Here is a 9,852-nt window from a genome sequence, read left to right as displayed (position 1 = left end):
CTTTGAGCACTAGGCGCTGAAGGGGACGGATAGACGGACAGACGGACGGACGGACAGACAGACAGGGCTCAATCGACTCGGCTATTGATGCTGATCAAGAATATATATACTTTATGGGGTCGGAAACGATTCCTTCTGGACGTTACACACATCCACTTTTACCACAAATCTAATATACCAATACCCCAAGTTTTGAAATATTTTTGTAGCAGTGACATATCACAGAAGTCTGGATCCAAAACATCGTTGCTCTAGCTCTTATAGTCTTTGAGCACTAGGCGCTGAAGGGGACGGACAGACGGACAGACGGACGGACGGACAGACAGACAGGGCTCAATCGACTCGGCTATTGATGCTGATCAAGAATATATATACTTTATGGGGTCGGAAACGATTCTTCTGGACGTTACACACATCCACTTTTACCACAAATCTAATATACCAATACCCAAGTTTTGAAATATTTTTGTAGCAGTGACATATCACAGAAGTCTGGATCCAAAACATCGTTGCTCTAGCTCTTATAGTCTTTGAGCACTAGGCGCTGAAGGGGACGGATAGACGGACAGACGGACAGACGGACGGACGGACAGACAGACAGGGCTCAATCGACTCGGCTATTGATGCTGATCAAGAATATATATACTTTATGGGGTCGGAAACGATTCCTTCTGGACGTTACACACATCCACTTTTACCACAAATCTAATATACCAATACCCCAAGTTTTGAAATATTTTTGTAGCAGTGACATATCACAGAAGTCTGGATCCAAAACATCGTTGCTCTAGCTCTTATAGTCCTTGAGCACTAGGCGCTGAAGGGGACGGACAGACGGACAGACGGACGGACGGACAGACAGACAGGGCTCAATCGACTCGGCTATTGATGCTGATCAAGAATATATATACTTTATGGGTCGGAAACGATTCCTTCTGGACGTTACACACATCCACTTTTACCACAAATCTAATATACCAATACCCCAAGTTTTGAAATATTTTTGTAGCAGTGACATATCACAGAAGTCTGGATCCAAAACATCGTTGCTCTAGCTCTTATAGTCTTTGAGCACTAGGCGCTGAAGGGGACGGACAGACGGACAGACGGACGGACGGACAGACAGACAGGGCTCAATCGACTCGGCTATTGATGCTGATCAAGAATATATATACTTTATGGGGTCGGAAACGATTCCTTCTGGACGTTAGACACATCCACTTTTACCACAAATCTAATATACCAATACCCCAAGTTTTGAAATATTTTTGTAGCAGTGACATATCACAGAAGTCTGGATCCAAAACATCGTTGCTCTAGCTCTTATAGTCTTTGAGCACTAGGCGCTGAAGGGGACGGAAAGACGGACAGACGGACGGACGGACAGACAGACAGGGCTCAATCGACTCGGCTATTGATGCTGATCAAGAATATATATACTTTATGGGGTCGGAAACGATTCCTTCTGGACGTTACACACATCCACTTTTACCACAAATCTAATATACCCCAATACTCATTTTGAGTATCGGGTATAACGAGGGGGAACGTTGTGAGTTGCTGCGGACACCGCAACTCTACAGTTATACCCGATACTTAGTCAGTATTGCTCTCCACCGGCAGACGCCGCTAATATTGAACGACACGACAAAGAGTGCGTGCGAGAGAGACAGAAAATCAGTCTGAGCGTGACGTCGGGCGCTGCGTAGCCAGTGCAAATTGATTTGTTCCTTTTGGCTAAAAAATGATCTGATCTAATCCAGATTCAGCAATCTGATAGATATGATCATTATCTGTGATTCTGCGTTTTTAGTTTTCTCGAATTTGCAATATTGTGGATGCAACAGATTTTCGTCCTTTGTGGGGGCGGAAGGGGGTGGGGCGAAATTTTGAGATACACGTTTTATAGTAAGATCTAACAGGAGTGCAGATACCAAATTTGGTTACTCCAGCCTTAATAGTCTCTGAGATTTTTGAATATCCCCAGATTTTCGTCCTTTGCGGGGGCGGAAGGGGGTGTGGCGAAATTTTGAAACAAACTCGTCTCGGTCCGATATATTAGGAGTTTGGATACCAAATTTGGTTGCTCTAGCTTTTGTAGTCTCTGAGATCTAGGCGCTAATGTTTTACTCTAAGCAAAGCCGCATATGCTACGTGTGTGTTAGAGAGAGACAGGGCAAGAAAAAATGAAATTGTTTTCTTGATGCTGGCTATAATAATAATACGATCCAATTCAGATTCCGCAGTCTTAAAGATATGGTCATTCTCTACAATTCAACGTTTTTGGTTTTCTCATATCTTTAAAATTGTGGATGCCACAGATTTTCGTCCTTTGTGGGGGCGGAAGTGGGCGGGGCGAAGTTTTGAAATATTTTTGTAGCAGTGACATATCACAGAAGTCTGGATCCAAAACATCGTTGCTCTAGCTCTTATAGTCTTTGAGCACTAGGCGCTGAAGGGGACGGATAGACGGACAGACGGACAGACGGACGGACGGACAGACAGACAGGGCTCAATCGACTCGGCTATTGATGCTGATCAAGAATATATATACTTTATGGGGTCGGAAACGATTCCTTCTGGACGTTACACACATCCACTTTTACCACAAATCTAATATACCAATACCCCAAGTTTTGAAATATTTTTGTAGCAGTGACATATCACAGAAGTCTGGATCCAAAACATCGTTGCTCTAGCTCTTATAGTCTTGAGCACTAGGCGCTGAAGGGGACGGACAGACGGACAGACGGACGGACGGACAGACAGACAGGGCTCAATCGACTCGGCTATTGATGCTGATCAAGAATATATATACTTTATGGGGTCGGAAACGATTCCTTCTGGACGTTACACACATCCACTTTTACCACAAATCTAATATACCCCAATACTCATTTTGAGTATCGGGTATAACGAGGGGGAACGTTGTGAGTTGCTGCGGACACCGCAACTCTACAGTTATACCCGATACTTAGTCAGTATGGCTCTCCTCCGGCAGACGCCGCTAATATTGAACGACACGACAAAGAGTGCGTGCGAGAGAGACAGAAAATCAGTCTGAGCGTGACGTCGGGCGCTGCGTAGCCAGTGCAAATTGATTTGTTCCTTTTGGCTATAAAAATGATCTGATCTGATCCAGATTCAGCAATCTGATAGATATGGTCATTATCTATGATTCTGCGTTTTTAGTTTTCTCGTATCCTCAATATTGTGGATGCAACAGTTTTTCGTCCTTTGTGGGGGCGGAAGAGGATGGGGCGAAATTTTGAGATACACGTTTTATAGTAAGATCTAACAGGAGTGCAGATACCAAATTTGGTTACTCCAGCCTTAATAGTCTCTGAGATTTTTGAATATCCCCAGATTTTCGTCCTTTGCGGGGGCGGAAGGGGGTGTGGCGAAATTTTGAAACAAACTCGTCTCGGTCCGATATATTAGGAGTGTGGATACCAAATTTGGTTGCTCTAGCTTTTGTAGTCTCTGAGATATAGGCGCTAATGTTTTACTCTAAGCAAAGCCGCCTATGCTACGTGTGTGTTAGAGAGAGACAGGGCGAGAAAAAATGAAATTGTTTTCTTGATGCTGGCTATAATAATAATACGATCCAATTCAGATTCCGCAGTCTTAAAGATATGGTCATTCTCTACAATTCTACGTTTTTGGTTTTCTCATATCTTTAAAATTGTGGATGCCACCGATTTTCGTCCTTTGTGGGGGCGGAAGTGGGCGGGGCGAAGTTTTGAAATATTTTTGTTGCAGTGACATATCACAGAAGTCTGGATCCAAAACATCGTTGCTCTAGCTCTTATAGTCTTTGAGCACTAGGCGCTGAAGGGGACGGACAGACGGACAGACGGACAGACGGACGGACGGACGGACGGACAGACGGACAGACAGACATGGCTCAATCGACTCGGCTATTGATTCTGATCAAGAATATATATACTTTATGGGGTCGGAAACGATTCCTTCTGGACGTTACACACATCCACTTTTACCACAAATCTAATATACCCCAATACTCATTTTGAGTATCGGGTATAACGAGGGGGAACGTTGTGAGTTGCTGCGGACACCGCAACTCTACAGTTATACCCGATACTTAGTCAGTATGGCTCTCCTCCGGCAGACGCCGCTAATATTGAACGACACGACAAAGAGTGCGTGCGAGAGAGACAGAAAATCAGTCTGAGCGTGACGTCGGGCGCTGCGTAGCCAGTGCAAATTGATTTGTTCCTTTTGGCTATAAAAATGATCTGATCTGATCCAGATTCAGCAATCTGATAGATATGGTCATTATCTATGATTCTGCGTTTTTAGTTTTCTCGAATTTGCAATATTGTGGATGCAACAGATTTTCGTCCTTTGTGGGGGCGGAAGGGGTGGGGCGAAATTTTGAGATACACGTTTTATAGTAAGATCTAACAGGAGTGCAGATACCAAATTTGGTTACTCCAGCCTTAATAGTCTCTGAGATTTTTGAATATCCCCAGATTTTCGTCCTTTGCGGGGCGGAAGGGGGTGTGGCGAAATTTTGAAACAAACTCGTCTCGGTCCGATATATTAGGAGTTTGGATACAAAATTTGGTTGCTCTAGCTTTTGTAGTCTCTGAGATCTAGGCGCTAATGTTTTACTCTAAGCAAAGCCGCCTATGCTACGTGTGTGTTAGAGAGAGACAGGGCAAGAAAAAATGAAATTGTTTTCTTGATGCTGGCTATAATAATAATACGATCCAATTCAGATTCCGCAGTCTTAAAGATATGGTCATTCTCTACAATTCAACGTTTTTGGTTTTCTCATATCTTTAAAATTGTGGATGCCACAGATTTTTGTCCTTTGTGGGGCGGAAGTGGGCGGGGCGAAGTTTTGAAATATTTTTGTAGCAGTGACATATCACAGAAGTCTGGATCCAAAACATCGTTGCTCTAGCTCTTATAGTCTTTGAGCACTAGGCGCTGAAGGGGACGGATAGACGGACAGACGGACAGACGGACGGACGGACAGACAGACAGGGCTCAATCGACTCGGCTATTGATGCTGATCAAGAATATATATACTTTATGGGGTCGGAAACGATTCCTTCTGGACGTTACACACATCCACTTTTACCACAAATCTAATATACCAATACCCCAAGTTTTGAAATATTTTTGTAGCAGTGACATATCACAGAAGTCTGGATCCAAAACATCGTTGCTCTAGCTCTTATAGTCTTTGAGCACTAGGCGCTGAAGGGGACGGACAGACGGACAGACGGACGGACGGACAGACAGACAGGGCTCAATCGACTCGGCTATTGATGCTGATCAAGAATATATATACTTTATGGGGTCGGAAACGATTCCTTCTGGACGTTACACACATCCACTTTTACCACAAATCTAATATACCAATACCCCAAGTTTTGAAATATTTTTGTAGCAGTGACATATCACAGAAGTCTGGATCCAAAACATCGTTGCTCTAGCTCTTATAGTCTTTGAGCACTAGGCGCTGAAGGGACGGACAGACGGACAGACGGACGGACGGACAGACAGACAGGGCTCAATCGACTCGGCTATTGATGCTGATCAAGAATATATATACTTTATGGGGTCGGAAACGATTCCTTCTGGACGTTAACACATCCACTTTTACCACAAATCTAATATACCAATACCCCAAGTTTTGAAATATTTTTGTAGCAGTGACATATCACAGAAGTCTGGATCCAAAACATCGTTGCTCTAGCTCTTATAGTCTTTGAGCACTAGGCGCTGAAGGGACGGAAAGACGGACAGACGGACGGACGGACAGACAGACAGGGCTCAATCGACTCGGCTATTGATGCTGATCAAGAATATATATACTTTATGGGGTCGGAAACGATTCCTTCTGGACGTTACACACATCCACTTTTACCACAAATCTAATATACCCCAATACTCATTTTGAGTATCGGGTATAACGAGGGGGAACGTTGTGAGTTGCTGCGGACACCGCAACTCTACAGTTATACCCGATACTTAGTCAGTATTGCTCTCCACCGGCAGACGCCGCTAATATTGAACGACACGACAAAGAGTGCGTGCGAGAGAGACAGAAAATCAGTCTGAGCGTGACGTCGGGCGCTGCGTAGCCAGTGCAAATTGATTTGTTCCTTTTGGCTAAAAAATGATCTGATCTAATCCAGATTCAGCAATCTGATAGATATGATCATTATCTGTGATTCTGCGTTTTTAGTTTTCTCGAATTTGCAATATTGTGGATGCAACAGATTTTCGTCCTTTGTGGGGGCGGAAGGGGGTGGGGCGAAATTTTGAGATACACGTTTTATAGTAAGATCTAACAGGAGTGCAGATACCAAATTTGGTTACTCCAGCCTTAATAGTCTCTGAGATTTTTGAATATCCCCAGATTTTCGTCCTTTGCGGGGGCGGAAGGGGGTGTGGCGAAATTTTGAAACAAACTCGTCTCGGTCCGATATATTAGGAGTTTGGATACCAAATTTGGTTGCTCTAGCTTTTGTAGTCTCTGAGATCTAGGCGCTAATGTTTTACTCTAAGCAAAGCCGCCTATGCTACGTGTGTGTTAGAGAGAGACAGGGCAAGAAAAAATGAAATTGTTTTCTTGATGCTGGCTATAATAATAATACGATCCAATTCAGATTCCGCAGTCTTAAAGATATGGTCATTCTCTACAATTCAACGTTTTTGGTTTTCTCATATCTTTAAAATTGTGGATGCCACAGATTTTCGTCCTTTGTGGGGGCGGAAGTGGGCGGGGCGAAGTTTTGAAATATTTTTGTAGCAGTGACATATCACAGAAGTCTGGATCCAAAACATCGTTGCTCTAGCTCTTATAGTCTTTGAGCACTAGGCGCTGAAGGGGACGGATAGACGGACAGACGGACAGACGGACGGACGGACAGACAGACAGGGCTCAATCGACTCGGCTATTGATGCTGATCAAGAATATATATACTTTATGGGGTCGGAAACGATTCCTTCTGGACGTTACACACATCCACTTTTACCACAAATCTAATATACCAATACCCCAAGTTTTGAAATATTTTTGTAGCAGTGACATATCACAGAAGTCTGGATCCAAAACATCGTTGCTCTAGCTCTTATAGTCTTTGAGCACTAGGCGCTGAAGGGGACGGACAGACGGACAGACGGACGGACGGACAGACAGACAGGGCTCAATCGACTCGGCTATTGATGCTGATCAAGAATATATATACTTTATGGGGTCGGAAACGATTCCTTCTGGACGTTACACACATCCACTTTTACCACAAATCTAATATACCCCAATACTCATTTTGAGTATCGGGTATAACGAGGGGGAACGTTGTGAGTTGCTGCGGACACCGCAACTCTACAGTTATACCCGATACTTAGTCAGTATGGCTCTCCTCCGGCAGACGCCGCTAATATTGAACGACACGACAAAGAGTGCGTGCGAGAGAGACAGAAAATCAGTCTGAGCGTGACGTCGGGCGCTGCGTAGCCAGTGCAAATTGATTTGTTCCTTTTGGCTATAAAAATGATCTGATCTGATCCAGATTCAGCAATCTGATAGATATGGTCATTATCTATGATTCTGCGTTTTTAGTTTTCTCGTATCCTCAATATTGTGGATGCAACAGTTTTTCGTCCTTTGTGGGGGCGGAAGGGGTGGGGCGAAATTTTGAGATACACGTTTTATAGTAAGATCTAACAGGAGTGCAGATACCAAATTTGGTTACTCCAGCCTTAATAGTCTCTGAGATTTTTGAATATCCCCAGATTTTCGTCCTTTGCGGGGGCGGAAGGGGGTGTGGCGAAATTTTGAAACAAACTCGTCTCGGTCCGATATATTAGGAGTTTGGATACCAAATTTGGTTGCTCTAGCTTTTGTAGTCTCTGAGATCTAGGCGCTAATGTTTTACTCTAAGCAAAGCCGCCTATGCTACGTGTGTGTTAGAGAGAGACAGGGCAAGAAAAAATGAAATTGTTTTCTTGATGCTGGCTATAATAATAATACGATCCAATTCAGATTCCGCAGTCTTAAAGATATGGTCATTCTCTACAATTCAACGTTTTTGGTTTTCTCATATCTTTAAAATTGTGGATGCCACAGATTTTCGTCCTTTGTGGGGGCGGAAGTGGGCGGGGCGAAGGTTTTGAAATATTTTTGTAGCAGTGACATATCACAGAAGTCTGGATCCAAAACATCGTTGCTCTAGCTCTTATAGTCTTTGAGCACTAGGCGCTGAAGGGGACGGATAGACGGACAGACGGACAGACGGACGGACGGACAGACAGACAGGGCTCAATCGACTCGGCTATTGATGCTGATCAAGAATATATATACTTTATGGGTCGGAAACGATTCCTTCTGGACGTTACACACATCCACTTTTACCACAAATCTAATATACCAATACCCCAAGTTTTGAAATATTTTTGTAGCAGTGACATATCACAGAAGTCTGGATCCAAAACATCGTTGCTCTAGCTCTTATAGTCTTTGAGCACTAGGCGCTGAAGGGGACGGATAGACGGACAGACGGACAGACGGACGGACGGACAGACAGACAGGGCTCAATCGACTCGGCTATTGATGCTGATCAAGAATATATATACTTTATGGGGTCGGAAACGATTCCTTCTGGACGTTACACACATCCACTTTTACCACAAATCTAATATACCAATACCCCAAGTTTTGAAATATTTTTGTAGCAGTGACATATCACAGAAGTCTGGATCCAAAACATCGTTGCTCTAGCTCTTATAGTCTTTGAGCACTAGGCGCTGAAGGGGACGGACAGACGGACAGACGGACGGACGGACAGACAGACAGGGCTCAATCGACTCGGCTATTGATGCTGATCAAGAATATATATACTTTATGGGGTCGGAAACGATTCCTTCTGGACGTTACACACATCCACTTTTACCACAAATCTAATATACCAATACCCCAAGTTTTGAAATATTTTTGTAGCAGTGACATATCACAGAAGTCTGGATCCAAAACATCGTTGCTCTAGCTCTTATAGTCTTTGAGCACTAGCGCTGAAGGGACGGACAGACGGACAGACGGACGGACGGACAGACAGACAGGGCTCAATCGACTCGGCTATTGATGCTGAGTCAAGAATATATATACTTTATGGGGTCGGAAACGATTCCTTCTGGACGTTAGACACATCCACTTTTACCACAAATCTAATATACCAATACCCAAGTTTTGAAATATTTTTGTAGCAGTGACATATCACAGAATTGGATCAAAAATCGTTGCTCTAGCTCTTATATCTTTGAGCACTAGCGCTGAAGGACGAAAACGACAGACGGACGAACAGACAGACAGCTCAATCGCTTGGCTTATTGATGCGTGATCAACCGAATCATACTCTACATTATATATATCTTCAGTAACGTAGTATTTAGTCCAGTATGGCTCTCCATCCGGCAGACGCGCTAATATTGAACGACACGACAAAGAGTGCGTGCGAGAGAGACAGAAAATCAGTCTGAGCGTGACGTCGGGCGCTGCGTAGCCAGTGCAAATTGATTTGTTCTTTTGGCTATAAAATTGATCTGATCTATCCAGATTCAGCAATTGAGTAGTATTATCTATCTATGATTCTGCGTTTTTAGTTTTCTCGTATCCTCAATATTGTGGATGCAACAGTTTTTTCGTCTTTGTGGGGGCGGAAGAGGATGGGGCGAAATTTTGAGATACACGTTTTATAGTAAGATCTAACAGGAGTGCAGATACAAATTTGGTTACTCCAGCCTTAATGTCTCTGAGATTTTTGAATATCCCCAGTTTTCGTCCTTTTGCGGGGGGCGGAAGGGGTGTGGCGA

This window comes from Drosophila miranda, assembly GCF_003369915.1.
Source record: "Drosophila miranda strain MSH22 chromosome Y unlocalized genomic scaffold, D.miranda_PacBio2.1 Contig_Y3_pilon, whole genome shotgun sequence".
NCBI classification, from domain to species: domain Eukaryota; kingdom Metazoa; phylum Arthropoda; class Insecta; order Diptera; family Drosophilidae; genus Drosophila; species Drosophila miranda.
This window is presented reverse-complemented; position numbering follows the sequence as displayed.